We start from the raw sequence: 17,765 nt of genomic DNA, 5'->3' as shown, positions 1-17,765 counted from the left end.
GATAGGATATCTACATATCATGTCCTTATTCTCTACAGTTTCATTAATTTCAGTACCGTGGTTTCAGTGAAGTTGCTATGACAAGAACAGTACTGACGGACGGAGAGACTGACGGACGGACGGATGGGTGAAAACATTATACCCAACGCGTAAATGACTTCCATGTTTTGTATTACGCAAAAGTGACTAAAGATCTTAAAATTCGAGATGAAACCACCGTGACAATGACAAAATACAAAGGAAGACCACACCTCCATATGAAAAATATTAAATGGCAAATATAATCATTACGAGATTAACCGTTTTAACTTGTTTCGTTTGGAATTTAAGTCTCCAATGTGGTTACTAACATTTTGGTATCTAGATAACCTGATTAAAACTGTTATGTGCTACATGTGTCATACTTAAAATTAAAAATAATTGATACAATACAATTATATAATTTTATTATAACTGTAGATATTTTCACATCATATTGTATTCTGTAGACATGTGCACATAACATTGTATTCTGTAGTCATTTTCACATAACATTGTAATCTGTAGACATTTTCACGTGACATTGTGTTCTGTAGACATTTTCACGTGACATTGTGTTCTGTAGACATTTTCACATGACATTGTGTTCTGTAGACTTCCAGGATCAGATATCTTGACTAAAACGATAAGATGGGTTTTGTTAAAATGGCAAAGTTTAAGCTAATGCATGTAATATAAATTTCGAAATACTTATTATCAAAATATTTTTAATTTTAAACTAAAACAGAAAATCTCGCATTTTTTACGTTTGAATAAGTAATGCATATTTGGTTGAAAACCCTTTTTTTGCAAATACTATACGAATGTTCATGTCATAAGATGTTTATGAATATTTATGTATTTATAAACAGCTGCAATTTGGCAATGTACATATTCTCCCGTTCTAAAACCATCGACAAAAGAAAGAAAAATCAGGAAATTTTGTTGAAAAAAGTTTGAAGACAAATATTTACGGCTAAATGCCATTCTAACTCGTCACATGTGAATGTTCTTTATTTAAACTGATTACCTATAAAATTAATAATGATCTTTTAAATTGAAGAGCGTTTGTGTTCAACTTTAGAATATACGCGAAATTTTGTGCGAAATACCCGGTAAAGCTTTTAATCTATAGAAATGTGAAATACTATATTATAATACAGAGTAAACGACAATGTAAAACTATCAAAATATTATTAACAAAAACTTCATTTGACCAGTCTTTCATTTTAAACAGTATTCCAAAAGTAAGAAGTTGTTGAAGACTAAACAATAGTACATGTATGTATATTAAGAAAAGAACAACATTCAAATTCTAAAATGGAATAACATTCACCATACATGATAAATATGATGTTGGTGGTTCTTATAGAATATATATATAAATAAATACTAAAACATCTGTACAAAAAGAAACATATCTTAACCATTTTTTTCTAATTCTAACAGGGTCAGACAGTATGAACCTAATTTCAAAAACATGTGTTGTGTGGTCAAAAAGTCACATTATTTGGTTTGATATTTTGCACTTACTAGCAGCATATCGATCCACAGCACTCTCCTTCTCTTACATTGCTGGCATGGCAGGGATCATAACAAATATGAGGACAGTTAGTTACACCTGTAAAATTATTAAGTCGCTTTTCAAAGGGATACAAGTACAATCATTTGTTAGTCAATTTTTGTAAAAAAAAATGTACTTTTTGTCTTTTCATCTTTTATATTTTGTTCCTTCTGAGACTTCATTTTTTAAAGTCTTCATTGTATTTTTCGCTTTTAGAATGTGTTGTTTAAGGTTGATATTTATCTAAATACTGTAAATATTTGACGTCATGTTTTTGTCCCGATTGAAACATTTTGACTTATTGTTGATTCTCGTGGCGGTTGATGAGGGTATAAGAGGAGACGCTTATCCTGTCGAAATACCCGGTCTCAATCCTTTTAGTGTTAATTAATTTCCTTGATTTGTCTTCTAGATTCATAAATAAATTTTAACATCGGTAGGTTACTGTTGCCTTTATTATGTTTAACCATATCAACTTATTCTTGTCCCAACATTGACGGTACTAATTTACTCCACCAGATGTACATTTTTACAATTAAAAAAACTCATCATAGATACCAGGCTTATCATTTTGTATGCGTGCTTTTTTAATGATAGAATCCTTCCTTGCAACAAAAAACAACTACCTTAAAGGAATATATTTCTTTTCAATTCTAAATAGAAAAAAGTGGGAAAGTAAATTAAGACGTATGTAAAAGTATGAAAAAATAAGGAGTATACATCAATGTAACAGTAAACAAATGCCTCAAATAAAGGTGTGTGTCCATAGTCTGCTGAATTGATATGACGAAGTTTATATGCAGACAGACTTTAGAAACGCAACACTCGATTATTTTTTTTAGTTTTTCATTTTAAAATACACATTACGTATGCAATACATTATAAAGTTGATTCATTCTTTATCGTCTAAGGTAAGTTTGAAATTCGATGGTTGAATTGATTAAACGCTTAGAGTTTAAAGCATGTGATATGCACTAAAATCATGGTTTTCTCTTCATTATTGGCCGTGTCAATCGTCAAAGGCAAATACAGCTGTTTAAAATCCCTAAATTATTGACAGAAAGGTTAATCAATACTGATAGGAATGTTTTTAGTCAAGTTTTCTTCCTTCTGATTTGGCCCATTCCTACCTATTTGATTTTGCATTAATACGAATGTGGTGTACACTGAAACCTTTAAAAAAAACTATTATACAGTGGATTATGTGGTATTTCAGCATATGAGAAACATTGCTTAATTAAATCTGCCTGCCATGACATTCAACGACTTGGTAATAAAACTGACGTGGTAGTCGTTATTCTGTGTTGCAAATGACGTCGCCTAATTATATTGCAATGACGTGACATTAAACTACAGGTTGACTGGGTCCAAAGGTGGTCGCTAACGAGTAATGACTAACTGTTCAGAAGTTTCATGGACTTAAAAGTAATTTTATGGCGCAAAATTGTTCTCAAAAGACCGTGCACTAAATTCTGTCAGTATATTTCTAACTGACTTAATTTCAATTTTTATTCCATAGTCGTGACAAAAAGAAAAAAATCAACAACTTTTTACTGATTAAAACTTGGCAATGGTTTTCAAGAAATGTTCAACGAAGAAAAACTTCTCCAAAAAATCATGTATGCGCTTCTAATCTTGCATCAAGAAATTCCATCGACATCAAAATTCCGCCATGTTTGATTTTCTGAAGGAATTCAGGTATTGATTGTTCTATTCAAAAAGACTCTCATTCCGGACATTATCTATCATCTTTTCATTTGTAAACAACTTACATGTAGTTGGTGTACAGCAGACCCTTTTGCCACAACATCCTTTTGTGTCTATTATTCCATTACATGTATCTTCTTCTCTAATACATGTTGAACCGGCAGGGCATTGATCTTAGAATCAAATGTAGAGGTATTAACAGAATTCTCACATACATGTGGAACCGGCAGGGCATTGATCTTAGAATAAAATGTAGAGGTATAAACAGAATTCTCACACGAGATGTTGAACCGGCAGGGCGTTGATCTAAGAATAAAATGTAAAGGTATTAACAGAATTCTCGTACGAGATGTTGAACCGGCAGGTAATTGATCTTAGAATAAAATGTAGAGGTATTAACAGAATTCTCACATGAGATGTTGATATGTGATGTTGATGTGTGATGTATAAGGAATAAAATGTAGAGGTATTAACAGAGTTCTCACTCGAGATGTTGATATGTGATGTTGATGTGTGATGTATAAGGAATAGTTTACCAAGTCAGGAAAATAGCAGTTTTAATCTTATAGTTCGTTTCGATGTGTGTTGCGTTGTCGTTTGTTTTTTCTTTTGCACTGAAGTGATTCTGTTCTTTCGTTGTTTTCCTAATATAGCTGTTGTGTTTCCCCCGGTTTTGTTTTCTCACGATTTGACTTTCGAACATTGGTATATTACTGTTACCTTTATTTTACAGAATTAAAATTCGAATCTACTTATAATAAAGACATAAAAATAATTTGTATATTGATGTTTCTTACTTGTAACATGTCGATTCGTTTAATGTCAATGTGTGAAATGTCGAAGTGTTAAATATCATCAACATGTTACAAGTTACAAAACATCAATATAAAAATTGACAATTTACCAATGAAGATTTTATGAAATCACACAGTTACAAATTCAAATTGACAGTTTAGAAATTAAGAACTTTGAAAGTATTTAATACAAGTTTCAAATTGACAATTTACGAATTACGAATTTGGGGATTGCAAAGATACAAGTAACAAATTGACAATTTACGAATACTTTCTATAAAATCAATGCCATGTGTTCTCTTGTGAAACATAGTCACATTGGCTTTCATATAAACTTCTTCTAATTATTTTTATTCAAATAGGCGAAGATACCAAAGGGTCGTTCAAAACTAGTTAGTTAAATAAAAACTGACAACGCCATGGCAAATACGAAAAACGATGAAAAGCAAGAATCTTGATTTCAGTTCTGAGAATTCTTGTTATAATCCGAATGGTTTTAACAAGGTATTTGTATCCACGTTGGTCATTCTTTTTTATGAAAGAGATTTGAACTAGTTCTTCAAGTAAAGGCAACAGTAGTATACCGCTGTTCGAAATTCATAAATCGATAGAGTAAAAAAATCCGAGTTACAAACTAAAACTGAGGGAAATGCATCAAATATAAGAGAACTACGACACAACAGAGACATAACATTAAAATGTTACACACAAGAAACGAACTATAATATTACAATGGTCATTTCCCTAACTTGGTACAGGGTATGTTAAGAAAATAATGATGGGTTGAACCTGGTTTTGTGGCATGCCTAACCTCCCGCTTTAATGGCAATGTTAATTATAACTTTAAAATGACAACATTCGATCTGTCTAAAAGTTTGCAGCTGGATATACTAGTGCAAAGGGCATAGAAGTCAAATGTTGATATACTATTTAAAGAGGTTAAAGACTTGGATTTGTATGTATTCTAACAGATCATTCGAATGTTCTAATATCCAAATTTATTCACTAACCTCAAAGAATATGCTCTTGCATGGTAAGTGAAGGCTAACTTTGATTGCACATACAATTGGTGTTAATGTTCAGCACAAACCAGATTCACAAATACAATCAACACATAAACTTTGCCAGGGTCGTCTATAACTGTTCTTGAACGGTAATCAAATATATCATTATCCTGGCATGAATGTTAAGGTGGTACCTAACATTACAGGGAGATAACTCTATAAAATCAGTTAAACGTTTTAATTACGTTGTGTTGTTAACGGAATATTAAGCTTCTAAATGATCAAAGTTAGTGTTTGTTAAACTGCTATATAACCAGTGTAATTTTTCTGATAAAATGCTTCAATTTTTTTCTAATTATTATACTTTTGTAATCAGTTAGTTTCTTACCAGTACATTTGCAACATGCTTTTTTACATTTACATCTTACAGGCAGTTTCTCTACTTTCCCTCCTAACGAACTACATATTTTAGAGTCCGAACAATATCCTCCATAAATCCCAGTACATGCAATGTTTGCTTCACCTGTAAATAGTTATCAAAGGTACAAGGATTATAATTTAATACGCCATACACTCGTTTAATCGACATAAGACTCATCAGTCACGCTCAGATAAAAATAGTTCAAAAGCCAAACAAGTACAAAGTTGAAGAGCATTGAGGACCTAAAATTCCACAAAACACAAATATTGTACAGACAAATAGAAGCCTAATCTTGAAACGTCTACTATTTGCAGTCATGAGCAAACCATACTTATACGTTTGTACTTTTTAAAATGTCAGTAGGTAGGTAAAATATCATATTGTTGTTGAAATAGGTAAAATATTATATTGTTGTTGAATAAGGTGAATTATAATATTGTTGTTCAAATGGGTAAAATATTATATAGTTGTTGAAATATGAAAATATCATATTGTTGTTGAAATATGTAAAATATTATATTGTTGTTAATATATATGTAAAACATTATATTGTTTCTAACGCATCTCTATTTTTATTACCCAATACTCAGTCAAAATGTTTTTAATCAAAACTTATTCCCTTATTTTATTATAAATTGCATCAATAGAAATAAGAGTTTACTTCATTCTAATGTGGTTAAAAGTAAAAATTTGCTTGAAAACTATATGTGATTTTTTAATAAATTTCGAGGAAATATAATTTATGTCAAGAAATTTATGAATAAAAGTGCTTATAAACAATGTCAGTTTAACCGAAAGGCTATTCATGACTTGCTTTATATAATTTCGCTAATAGTAGGATGATGAAAACCAAACTTTTTCTCAGCAAATGACATTTATACATCTGTTAATGCTAATATCAAAATTGAAGATAACAAAATAAACTGTGTAAAAGTTGGTTCTTTCTTTTTCTTAGCTGTATTTGGCAAAACTTTTAGGAATTTTGGTCCTCAATGCTCTTCAACTTCGTACTTTATTTGGCCTTTTTAACTTTTTTGGATTCGAGCGTCACTGATGCGTCTTTTGTAGACGAAACGCGTGTCTGGCGTATATACTAAATTTAGTCCTGGTATCTATGATGAGTTTATTCTAATTATTTAACTACTTATTATTATTTTTGAAGATACGTTTTGTTCTGCAATGTTTTGTGTTTTCCAAACAATCCAAACTAAACTGTATCATTAGTCTTTACATATTATTTTGTATTCGAATTTTGACTTCGTCACTGTTCTGATATAATTTAGATTTTCTTTAGGAATTTCTTTTGTTCAAATGTTAGAGATAAAAAAACTTTTACAATTCATGACAATTATACAATTATGGTCCACACACCATCAACGGAAACAACTCTTCTCGATAAAAAAAAAATAAATAAAAAAAAAGTTTTAAAAAAGTCATGAATCTTTTAACATTTAGATATTTTAAAGTATTTGTTGAACATATGTGAACATTAGAAAAAATGTATTTCATTTTACTGTATTATGTAATTTCTTTTAAATACAGTGACAAAACCATAGAAACAAACTATGTTAGCTGTGTTAGTATTTGATTCCAAACCACTCGTTCCGATACGATCCAACTTCTACCAACAATGATATACATTTGTAAATGCATTTTTCAGTAAGAAGAAAGTAAAAAAAAATGAAAATAAACAGTTACCTTTAACCGCAATGAAAACTACAACCAACACAAGAATAACAGTTATTTCCATGTTATTCGTCTGAGAAGTATCATAAGAGTATGATTGGAACAAAGACGGGGATAGCTTAGAATCTCCGAGACGTGGAAATAACACGTAGTCAATGTACAACTTCAGAAATTATGTTGCCGTAAAAAATGTCATTTGTATTTTTATTGGTTCATATGTTACAATCGGGGAGTTTTACGATGCTGGATGTGTTTGACGTCTTTGCCAAGATCTTACACGACGATGATTTTGTAATAACATTAACGGTACCAATTTTCCTGCACCAGATGCGCATTTCGACAATACATGTCTCTTCAGTGATGCTCGTGGCCAAAATATTTGAAATCCAATGCTTATATAAAAGATGAAGAGCTATAATCCAAAAGGTCCAAATAGTATAGCCACATCCGTGAAAGGAATCAGAGTTTTGCATGAGGGAGCAGAGATGGGTCCAATTACTTTCAATGTAATTGATTAAATTACAATTACTTTGTCATTTGTACGATTAAATTAAATTAATGATTACATCATTTCTGAAAGTGTCTGATTAAATTAATGATTACATTAGCAAAGTAATCATGATTACATCTGATTACAATTAATTTAAAAAAAAAACACATTTTGAATGATATGAATGAATTAACATTTGATACAACTAAAGCACTTCTTAGAAAGGATTTTGTTTTATATATTAGAAAATGATAACTTCAAACTTCAAAAACCACGAAAGTTCACAACACACATACATGAACATTGTGTCACTGGTTATGACCCATTACACTTTATCAGCATTGATCTCTTGACTATTTTGACTTCAATTGAATATGGCATTATAAAGAGTTTGCTGTTTGTCTTCTGACCTCTTTAAGACTTTATATGTATTTCAAGGTGTAGTTTATGGAAGTTAAAATATGGATGAAATAAAGTTACCAATTAAAAACTATGTAAAATTTTAATAGAATTATTTAATCAAAGTGTAAACAAAATACAAGTCCTATAAATCATTGCATTTTACATGTCCAGTTTAAGAAAATACAAAAATTTGCTTATCTTGAACAAGATATTTGTCCAACTTTTAATTTAGTTTGTGCCAATTAGTCCACCAACAGAGGCATCGACCAAGTGTTAGTAATAACATTAACGGTACCAATTTTCCTGCACCAGATGTTTGTAACAGAGGCAAAAGGATGAATAATATGCGAAAAACGACAAAAAAATGACAGTTTGCATTCTACAGAATAATAAAAAAAAATTGGAAACTAGGCTGAGCCACACTATCCCCATCGAAAACCTTGGGTTGTAAGAACAATACGAATTTGCATGATGTTCGATGAGAGAGACAATTAATCTTCCGAAGCATCCTTTCACTTCCTTTAAAGTTCATTCGATTCTATCAGAGATATTTTCATATTAAAAAGAATTGGCAATTGTTTAATATAATTCTCTTGTTGCCTCTCACATTGTATAAAAATCGTTTGTTTTTCTTTCTATTATATTCAATTATTGTCAACTAAACGAAATCATTTTATTGAATCAATTAAATTAAAGATTTGATATATCTGTAGAAATTAAAAAACAAATACGTGCGGTTTCATGCTGTGAATATAATAAAACATTTCCTCGTTCTTGTTTTGTGAACATCTGTTGAAGCATTGTAAAACAATAAGACTTCATACATTTACTAATAATCATATTTTGTTTCTTTTTTTCCCTATGTATTTCCTAATTTTTGTGATATTTTGCAACGAGAATTGATCTTCCTTTTTTGTTTTCCTAGTTTGTTATTTGCAATTTATTTGTATTTTAAAAAGAAATTATTTCTGTGGTGATGTACATTAATTTCATCTTTTCAAATACATTTCTGTAAATATGACGTGGCTCTATCCTTCTACATCCCTTCATTGGGTTATTGTACTATTGTACATTTTTGTATTCTTTAATTAATTGCTAATATGTTTGGTGTTTACGTCATTTTGTGCTTCTTTATTAAATAATTATTTGTTTTAATTGTGATAAAGATTATAACACAATGTTGACTGCTGTACCCCTATTTTTGACATTTTTATCTATTTTATAAAAAAGAAGATGTGGTATGATTTTCAATGAGACAACTGTCCACAAGAGACCAAAATGACACAGACATTAGCAACTATAGGTCACCTACGGCCTTCAACAATGAGCAATGCCCATACCGCATAGTCAGCTATAAAAGGCCCCGATAAGACAATGTAAAACAATTCAAACGAGAAAACTAACGGCCTTATTTATTTTAAAAAATGAACTAAAATCAAATATGTAACACATAAACAAACGACAACCACTGAAATACAGGTTCCTGACTTGGGACAGGCACATACATAAATAATGTGGCGGGGTTAAACATGTTAGCGGGATCCCAACCCTCCCCCTAACCTGGGACAGTGGTATAACAGTACAACATAAGAACGAACTATAAAAATCAGTTGAAAAAGGCTTAACTCAGATGGACAAAAATACAAGTGGACGTGGCCGTGTACTTATACATCCCGACACAAAACGACACAATGAACAGATCTGAGAGTACTCGCAGTTATCTGACAGCTAGCTAAAAGCCACTAACAACTAATAAAAAAATCATATATCTAAGACTAAACTATCAATCCGTACACATTCAACATCAAATGGATTTAGTGTAAAGACGTCATAAACAGCCAGAGAAAAACATGACCTTGTGCAATGCCAAGTTACAGGTATCGACAGATTGTAAATCCATGAATATGTATATGTATATAACATACTAGTAATATTTAGTTAGCTTTTAATTTACTGATAACAAAATCAATATTTATACCAATTATTGTCAATATTTATACCAGTTATTGTCTGTTTGATTTGTTCAAGCATCGTTGTCGATATAAAGTCATTCGATGCGACTGTCATACACGTGAGAGGTTTGGCTACATAAGAAAATGCCCCTGTACCAATTCAGGAATATGACAGTTGTTATCCATTGGTGTGATTTGTTTGGGCTTTTGATTTTGAAATTTGATTAGGGACTTCAGTATTTTTGTGTTTTACTTTTTAGATTGGGTTGCTAAATCGGTCTTTTTATTGCGAATTAACAATTCAAATTTTACACAAGAATATAAAAAGACAGATAGTAAAAATAAAATAAGGGGTTTGAGTTGCTCCACTTTAAAGCTTGGAAATAATCACTGTCTGAGTAACTTCAAATTGATTGATTGGCGTTTGCTTGACGTCCAGTGACGAACAATTTGATTTTCATAGTTTTCAAATAGAATAGTTTCCACTACATGTACCACTGCACTGGATAACATGTACCGATAAAAGGGTATTTCTTGTCATTTATTATGCATACATGAATATGATGTTTTTCCTATACAAAGATGTGAGTTTTTTTATATGAAGAATGCATTAGTTAATCAATTTGCATATGTTTATTTTGTTCAAAAACCAGAGTCGATGCGTAACAATATTAATGAGACAGGCTGTTGCTATACATTCTTTAACCTTAGTATCTACAAAACTGTTTTAGAAAAATATGTTTTATTTTTATATTTTGTTATGTTATTGTCTCCCAATCACTTTGCCAATAAGTAGTTGTAACTGTCATGAACTGAACAAAAGATACCGTTAAAAAAAGGTGTTTGACAATTCCATATGACGACTTTGCCGAGACCGTCATGCCTCCTGCTTCTATAACTTTTCTTTTTAAATCCCCCTTTACCAAGATTATCACCTAGCACTGGACATGTCTACCTGATACATATATGTCTTAAATGATATAATAACTGCAAAATATACACTTAATAAATGAGTGTAAATGTTATACAGAGAAAACTATTATTATATGAACGTACGTTTTCTCTAACGAAATAAATAAAAAATGAAATGTGTTGTTGTAATAACTCACATTGCGGCATTTTGTAGATAAGTTCCGATCGCATGTTTACATAATACACATATTGAAGATATGTCACGAGCTATGAAAAATAACGGGTTGTATTTTAAAATATGGAATTAAAAGTGTTGTTTTCAATTGTTCATAGCCTTTACAATACAACAAAAGATTGGATTCGTCATCTATGAATTGAGACTTGAACATTTTACATAGGCGTTGGTCAAGTGGCACATTCGAAATCTACCCTTATCGATCTAAAAACGTTAAGTTCCCCTTTGCATCCGGGCTATCACCGATCTTTTGTTGTCTTGATAAACATTTTATTTCATATATGGTTCTACAATGTTGACAGTTTTAATGTTTTTGTAAGTGCGTAATTTGATACCCTATACATCAATCAAATCAGGAAAATTAACTGCATATCTCACAATCAAATTAGGTTTGGAAATGAATGATGTATGTATGTTGTGCAATTGTTAATCGTATATGATTTTATAATTATATATGCAGAGCAGGAAATGCATCTGGTAGTATTCTGCTTTAGGGTCATACGATCTTAAAGAATTTCACTTGTGTCTTTGTCACTGTCTGTACTTGTATTGAATGAAAAGTGTACCCTTCCGGCGCACCTGATTTCACTCCCGTTTTTTTAGTGGAGTTCGTGTTGTTTCTTATTAATCATTTATAACTGTTGATGTAAATGTCCTTTGGTTTTGTGAGTCTTGGAATTGTTTACTCCTTGGTTTTGATGGTTAATGTCTCGAGGTAAACGGTCATAAAATAGACCTGTTCAATTACCGGATACTGCAGATATGTGATTTAAATTAACATCCAATGTCACTTTAACGTTCAAAATTAATACAAAGGTCTTTACTTTGGTAATCTTACAATAATCAACAAATCATTTCTGTTTTCAATGCACTATTCCGGTAAAGTTGAAAGACAAACATTTCCTGTATATCAAACTTAAACAAGCACTGTTCGTATCACATCAATACATAAGTGCATTTTACTGTTCTATGGACCACTGTTTAATTGCTTAATCGAACGCACTTAGTATGATAGCAATCATATCATGAGTTCATTTATGTGTGTTAAACATTGAAGATGTAAGAATATTGTTATAACTGTTAGTAGTTGTTTACATGTAAAGAATAAGCATGATGCTTCTGTTGAAATCATATCTGATAAATTTAAGCGAAACCTATCGTGTATTCAGAATTGTAAAAGAGGGACAAATGATACCAGAGTCAAACTCATAGATAGAAAATAAACTGACAACGCCATGGCTAAAAATAAAAATTATAAGATCGCTAGACACTAAACAAACGAAACAGAAGAAAACAACGCTACTGGTTTACAGTAAAAAGAAATATATAGATGTTTAGACCGATTTTCGTTTAGTAACAAATGAGGACATGAAGGTAATTGAGTTCAATAGAAACATTTATAATATAGGATCTGCTTACCCTTCCGGAGCACCTGAGACCACCCACAGTTTTTGGTGGGGTTCGTGTTGCTTAGTCATTACTTTTCTATGTTGTGCCCTATGTACTATAATTTGTCTGCTTGTCCTTTTCTTTTTTAGCAATGACATTGTCAGTTTATTTTCGATCTATGATATAATTCTTTCACCCCTCCCTTACATAAAGGAAATAATTTTTCAAATGTCAATTAAGTTCATTTATTTTTGCATTTAGGGTCTTTGAAGAGAAACAAAATTACGTGTAAAATCATAATTATTCAATCAATACCCAGGAAAACATTTTCATCGCAAAATGGAACAATTTAAGGAAGAATGAACTAGACATTTCTGGAAGAAGTCGTCAGGGTATAAATTAATATAACAAAATCAAAAGCTCAAACACAGCAAACCAATGATAAAAAAACTGCCAAAGGTTAGATAATAGATTTCTATCAAATTTAGACAGCTTTTTAAGTGATTTTTTATTCTATTGAAGGGGGGTAGAAAAATAAAACGCACAACTTATGGATACATGAATTCTCTTCTTTTAAGAAACTCTATTAAGTTTGATCTTCAGATCTACATATAAAACAAAACGTGGTATGATTGCCAACAATTAGGACGAGGATTTTAACAACTATACAATATAGTTCATCGTGTAGCCTTAAACACTATATAAACTCAAACCGCATAGTAAGCTATAAATGCTCTGGCATTAAATGTAAAACCCATTCAAAACACAAAAACAACAGATGATTTTTACTAAAAACAAATAAGAAAACATGTTTGTGGGCGTTCAACCCTCCTATCCAGTGAAGGTGGTTAAACGACACAACATATGAAAAAAAGGACACCTTTTATAAAAGTCTTGACTCATCAAGACGACACGAAGTACCAAACAAAATACTTTATTACCCTAAAATAAAACCCTAAGGAGGGCATGTACTAGCGTAACCATAGCATAAAATTACTTTGTTATCCTAAATGCTTTGTAGCCCTAAAATAAAAATGACGTTGTTATCCTAAATGCTTCGTTACCTAAAATCTGAATTACTTTCAAAATTGTTGTCCTGAATTTTTATTTACCCTGAAATATGAATAACTTTGTTATCCTAAATGCTTTGAGCACCCTAAATTAGAATTAGTAATACTTTGTTATCTCAAATGCTTTGTACCCTTGATTCAGAATTACTTTGATATCCTAAATGCTTTATAACCCTAAAATAAGAATTATTTTGTATCCTAAATCCTAAAATAAGAGACGCATATGCAGATAGAACTGTTGTACAATAAAGCGGGTATAATTGAATATAAGATGCATAGTTAAACAATTACTTAATTATTCATAAGTAAACCTAAATTTCATAAAATAAGAATGCATTAAATATGAATCTGTTTTTCATGGAACGATGCGATTGAAACTTTTTGCTGGAAATATTTTTTAATTTTCATTTTGCTAGTCCTCGTGTGATTTCTTATTGCAAACAAACAATTCAAATTTTACACAAGAATACAGCTACAAAACAAAATAAAAGTTTGAGTTGCTCCGCTTTGAATCTTGGAAATAACCACTGAATATATAAAAATGTCTGAATACCTTTAGATTTGATTAACACCCAGTGGTAACTATTTTAGGAAAATCAACGACGATGTATCACATTATAATATAGTTATACTGTTTTATACAAAATGAATAATTATAAAAAAAAATATAAGGGAATATAATATCGAGCCCGGCATTTTAATAAAAATGTGAAAATCTTCGATCAATGTAGCTATTCTTAAATAAAAAATTAACATTTACAGAATTACGACTTAAAATAATGTTTCAAGTTTATAATGCACATTTGCATCTTATTTATTTGATATCTTTTATTTCTGTTTTGGAATTTTATTCCACATTACTGCTAATAAAGCACGTAAATATGATGCACCTATACCAATACGCCTCACCATTTGTTGATCACGGTTGTGAATCATCAACTCTTTATTCACATATAAGATTTACATATTGTATAATGTTCAATTAATAGAGTCGATGTGTATCAATACTAATGAGACAGGCTGTTGCTATACACTCCTTAACCTTAGTATCTCATAGACTGTTGTCGTTTAGTTTTTGTTGCACTTGAGTGTGTATGTTGTTTCGGTGTTTTCCTCTTATAGGTGATGTGTTTCACTCAGTTTTAGTTTGTAAACCGGATTTGTTTTCTCTCAATCGATTTATGACTTCCGAACAGCGGTATACTACTGTTATCTTTATTTAAAACATTACTTTATCCAAATGCTTATCAACCACACAACCAACCTGCGATTTCAAAATAAAATGTCTCGGATTACACTATAGGGAGATGTGTGTAACTCATAAATTTGTTTTTGTAAAAAGTGATGTACAAAACCAACATTTTTCTCGAAACACTTTGTAAAGTAGTTTTTATCTTGCATACCAGTTTTGTTGGGGTTTTTTTTTCGCTTAAAATTAAATATGTGTGTTTGTCTGTTTTTAGAACCACTTTTAAGGCCATTGGTTATATCAGGAGGACCATTTTTATTTTTGAAACTGGATTGATCTGAGCGTCACGGATGAGTCTTATGTAGACGAAACGCGCGTCTGGCGTCTAAAATTATAATCCTGGTACTTTTGATAACTATTGAACTATCGACCATCGTACGGTTATAACATTTTCAATATTATATCAAGCAGGCTATATCCTATAAAAATTGTTTCAAAACTCTTTGCCCTGTTAACAAGCATTTATAAGCTATCAATAATAAGCATTTCAGTAATAGTAATACACCGAGGGAAAGTTTTACACGCCGTATCCCGAGGTGTATAACTAACTTACACCCGATGCTAAACCATATCTTTGTTAACATTGGTTATACAATGAAAAAGAACGAATATTTATTGACAAAATCAAACGATAATTTATAAGAAATATTGTTTTGGTACATGAAACCCGACTTCTAACCTTACTTTGGCTATCTTTGTTCAAACTGTTACAAGTGTTTAAATTTAACAAATGTCAAAGTTTCTGTTTTGCATATTCTCGTTAAATTCATGTGCTAATATGGACCATCAGCTCAAGGTGGACCTTTTCGTGCATTCCTATTACACAAAAAATAAATACATCATGCTCCTTTTATGCAGTTGTCAATAAGGACAGGTATAAGACGACGACATTCTTTTTGAGTCAAGTATTAGATTTGGTAGAAGAGACTAAAAATTACGGCTATATTATAACCCAAAGTACTTACCTGTATCAGTTTAATGAATGTAATCATAAATGTATTTTACATGTTACGGTTTTATAATACCCCCCTTTCTCCAGAATAAACAAGCATTCCTTTTCGAACATACTGATGAAACGATGTGTTTGGATAGTACCCCGACGACCGGACACGCTCAACATACAATACAATATGCGATATGGGCTTTGCTCATTATTGACGGCCGTATGGTGACCTATAATATCTCTGTCATTTTTTCTCATTGGCAATCATACCACACTTTTTTTTTAAAAATTATTATTTTTCGCTATTAGAATTTCCTTAAAATGTGCATTTTTAATATCTTGAAACAACTGGTAGTGAACACTATTAATAATTTCTAGTGTTCATGCTATTTACTATTGTTATGAATAACAATGGACTTGGTTTTCTTGAATGTAGAAGCAGGGGTTTCCAGAAACCCCTATCGTCACACCCTTTGGTCAAAATCAATTTTTATTTTTTATTCGTATCAATAGTTCTATTCAATTAAAACTTGTTTCCGATATAAAACTAAGAAGTATAACAATAGAACTGTGGTGTAATTTTTTGGGGTTAGAACAATATGCAGGTTCCTCTAATGTACTTTTGTACTGTATTACATGTATATTTTAAAGTGCATTTCCTGTAATTCATATAGCATGCATTAATGACCCTATATACCGTTATTTTATCTGTCAAACTTTACAAATGTTTTACTCAGACAAATATTTGATTATTTTTTATGAAGTGGTTGTAATCAACACTTGTTATTCAATCATTTATATTGAATGCATTCGTTAATCAATTTGCAAACTTTTGCGTTGTTCAATAAACAAAGTTGATGTGTAAAAATATTAATAAGACCGGCTGTTGCTATAAACTCTTTAGCCTTAGTATCTACAAAACTGTTATAAGAAAAATTCAAAACGTTTTTAGTCAAATTTTTATTTAAGGGAGTTATGTTGTTGTCAACCATTCCACTTTGCCAATCAGTATTTGTAAATGTCATGAATTAAATAAAAGATATTGTTAAAAACAAGGTTTTTCAAAATCTCATATGGCGGCTTTTCTGCGACCAACATTCAACCTTTTAACCATTATACCAATGATTTGTATACTAAGATGTTACTAAACAAATCCTTGATTAGACTAAAGAAGGGTTTATTTTGTTCGTGGGTTTATTTTTTGTGCCAGTCACTTTTCTGAGTTTATTTAACAAAATAGACAACGAAATTTGTTTTACATTTGTAGCATTTTGTAGTTAAGTAATTATTGTAAGTTTACATAAAATAAACTCATCATAGATACCAGAATTAAATTTTGTATTTACGCCAGACGCACGTTTCGTCTACAAAAAACTCTTCAATGACGCTAAAATAAAAAAAAGTTAAAAAGGTCAAATAAAGTACGACTACACACATTGAATACATTTGAATTAGATTTGTTATGAGATATTGAGATAAACGATTTGCATTTGGAAATAAGGTATGGATAGCGTTTAATAGTATTTTACTAGTCCATTTGTTGGTCTCGAGTTTCTATTCAAAGGGAGATGACGTGGTTTTTTTATCACCACCCTAATTTTCTCGAGAGTTTTTATGTTATTTACTGTACGTACTGTTATGTTCATTGGGTCTTCACTGTTTGTTATGACTGTTATACTGTCATTCATGCTCTGCATGGACCATTAACTGGTTCAATAATATAGCGTATTATATTGTATTTCCTTTCCTGTCTATGTCTCGTATGTCTATGTAACTTTCTCTCTCTCGCATACCTTAGATATCACTGCTTAACGAATCAATTTTTTTTTTTGCTTAACCTCCAGTGGTAAATTATTGCAAACATCCTGATTCAGGAAGAGAACCAACTACAGAATTTTGAAATATAATAATTAGATTTTAAAGGCAAAG

The 17,765-nt window shown here is 30.8% G+C and overlaps 1 long non-coding RNA gene across 1 annotated transcript; it reads right to left on the bottom strand.

Annotated features, from left to right (window-relative positions):
* Window positions 1-429: 429 nt before the first annotated feature.
* LOC143069653 (uncharacterized) lies at window positions 430-3,463 on the bottom strand. Its single transcript, XR_012976451.1, has 3 exons — window positions 3,355-3,463; window positions 1,552-1,639; window positions 430-656 (listed from the first exon to the last, which is right to left on the bottom strand). It is a non-coding gene; the product is annotated as an uncharacterized LOC143069653 (long non-coding RNA).
* Between the last annotated feature and the right edge of the window lie 14,302 nt (window positions 3,464-17,765).

This window comes from Mytilus galloprovincialis, chromosome 3 (assembly GCF_965363235.1).
Source record: "Mytilus galloprovincialis chromosome 3, xbMytGall1.hap1.1, whole genome shotgun sequence".
Taxonomy (NCBI): Eukaryota; Metazoa; Mollusca; class Bivalvia; order Mytilida; family Mytilidae; genus Mytilus; species Mytilus galloprovincialis.
This window is presented reverse-complemented; position numbering and strand designations above follow the sequence as displayed.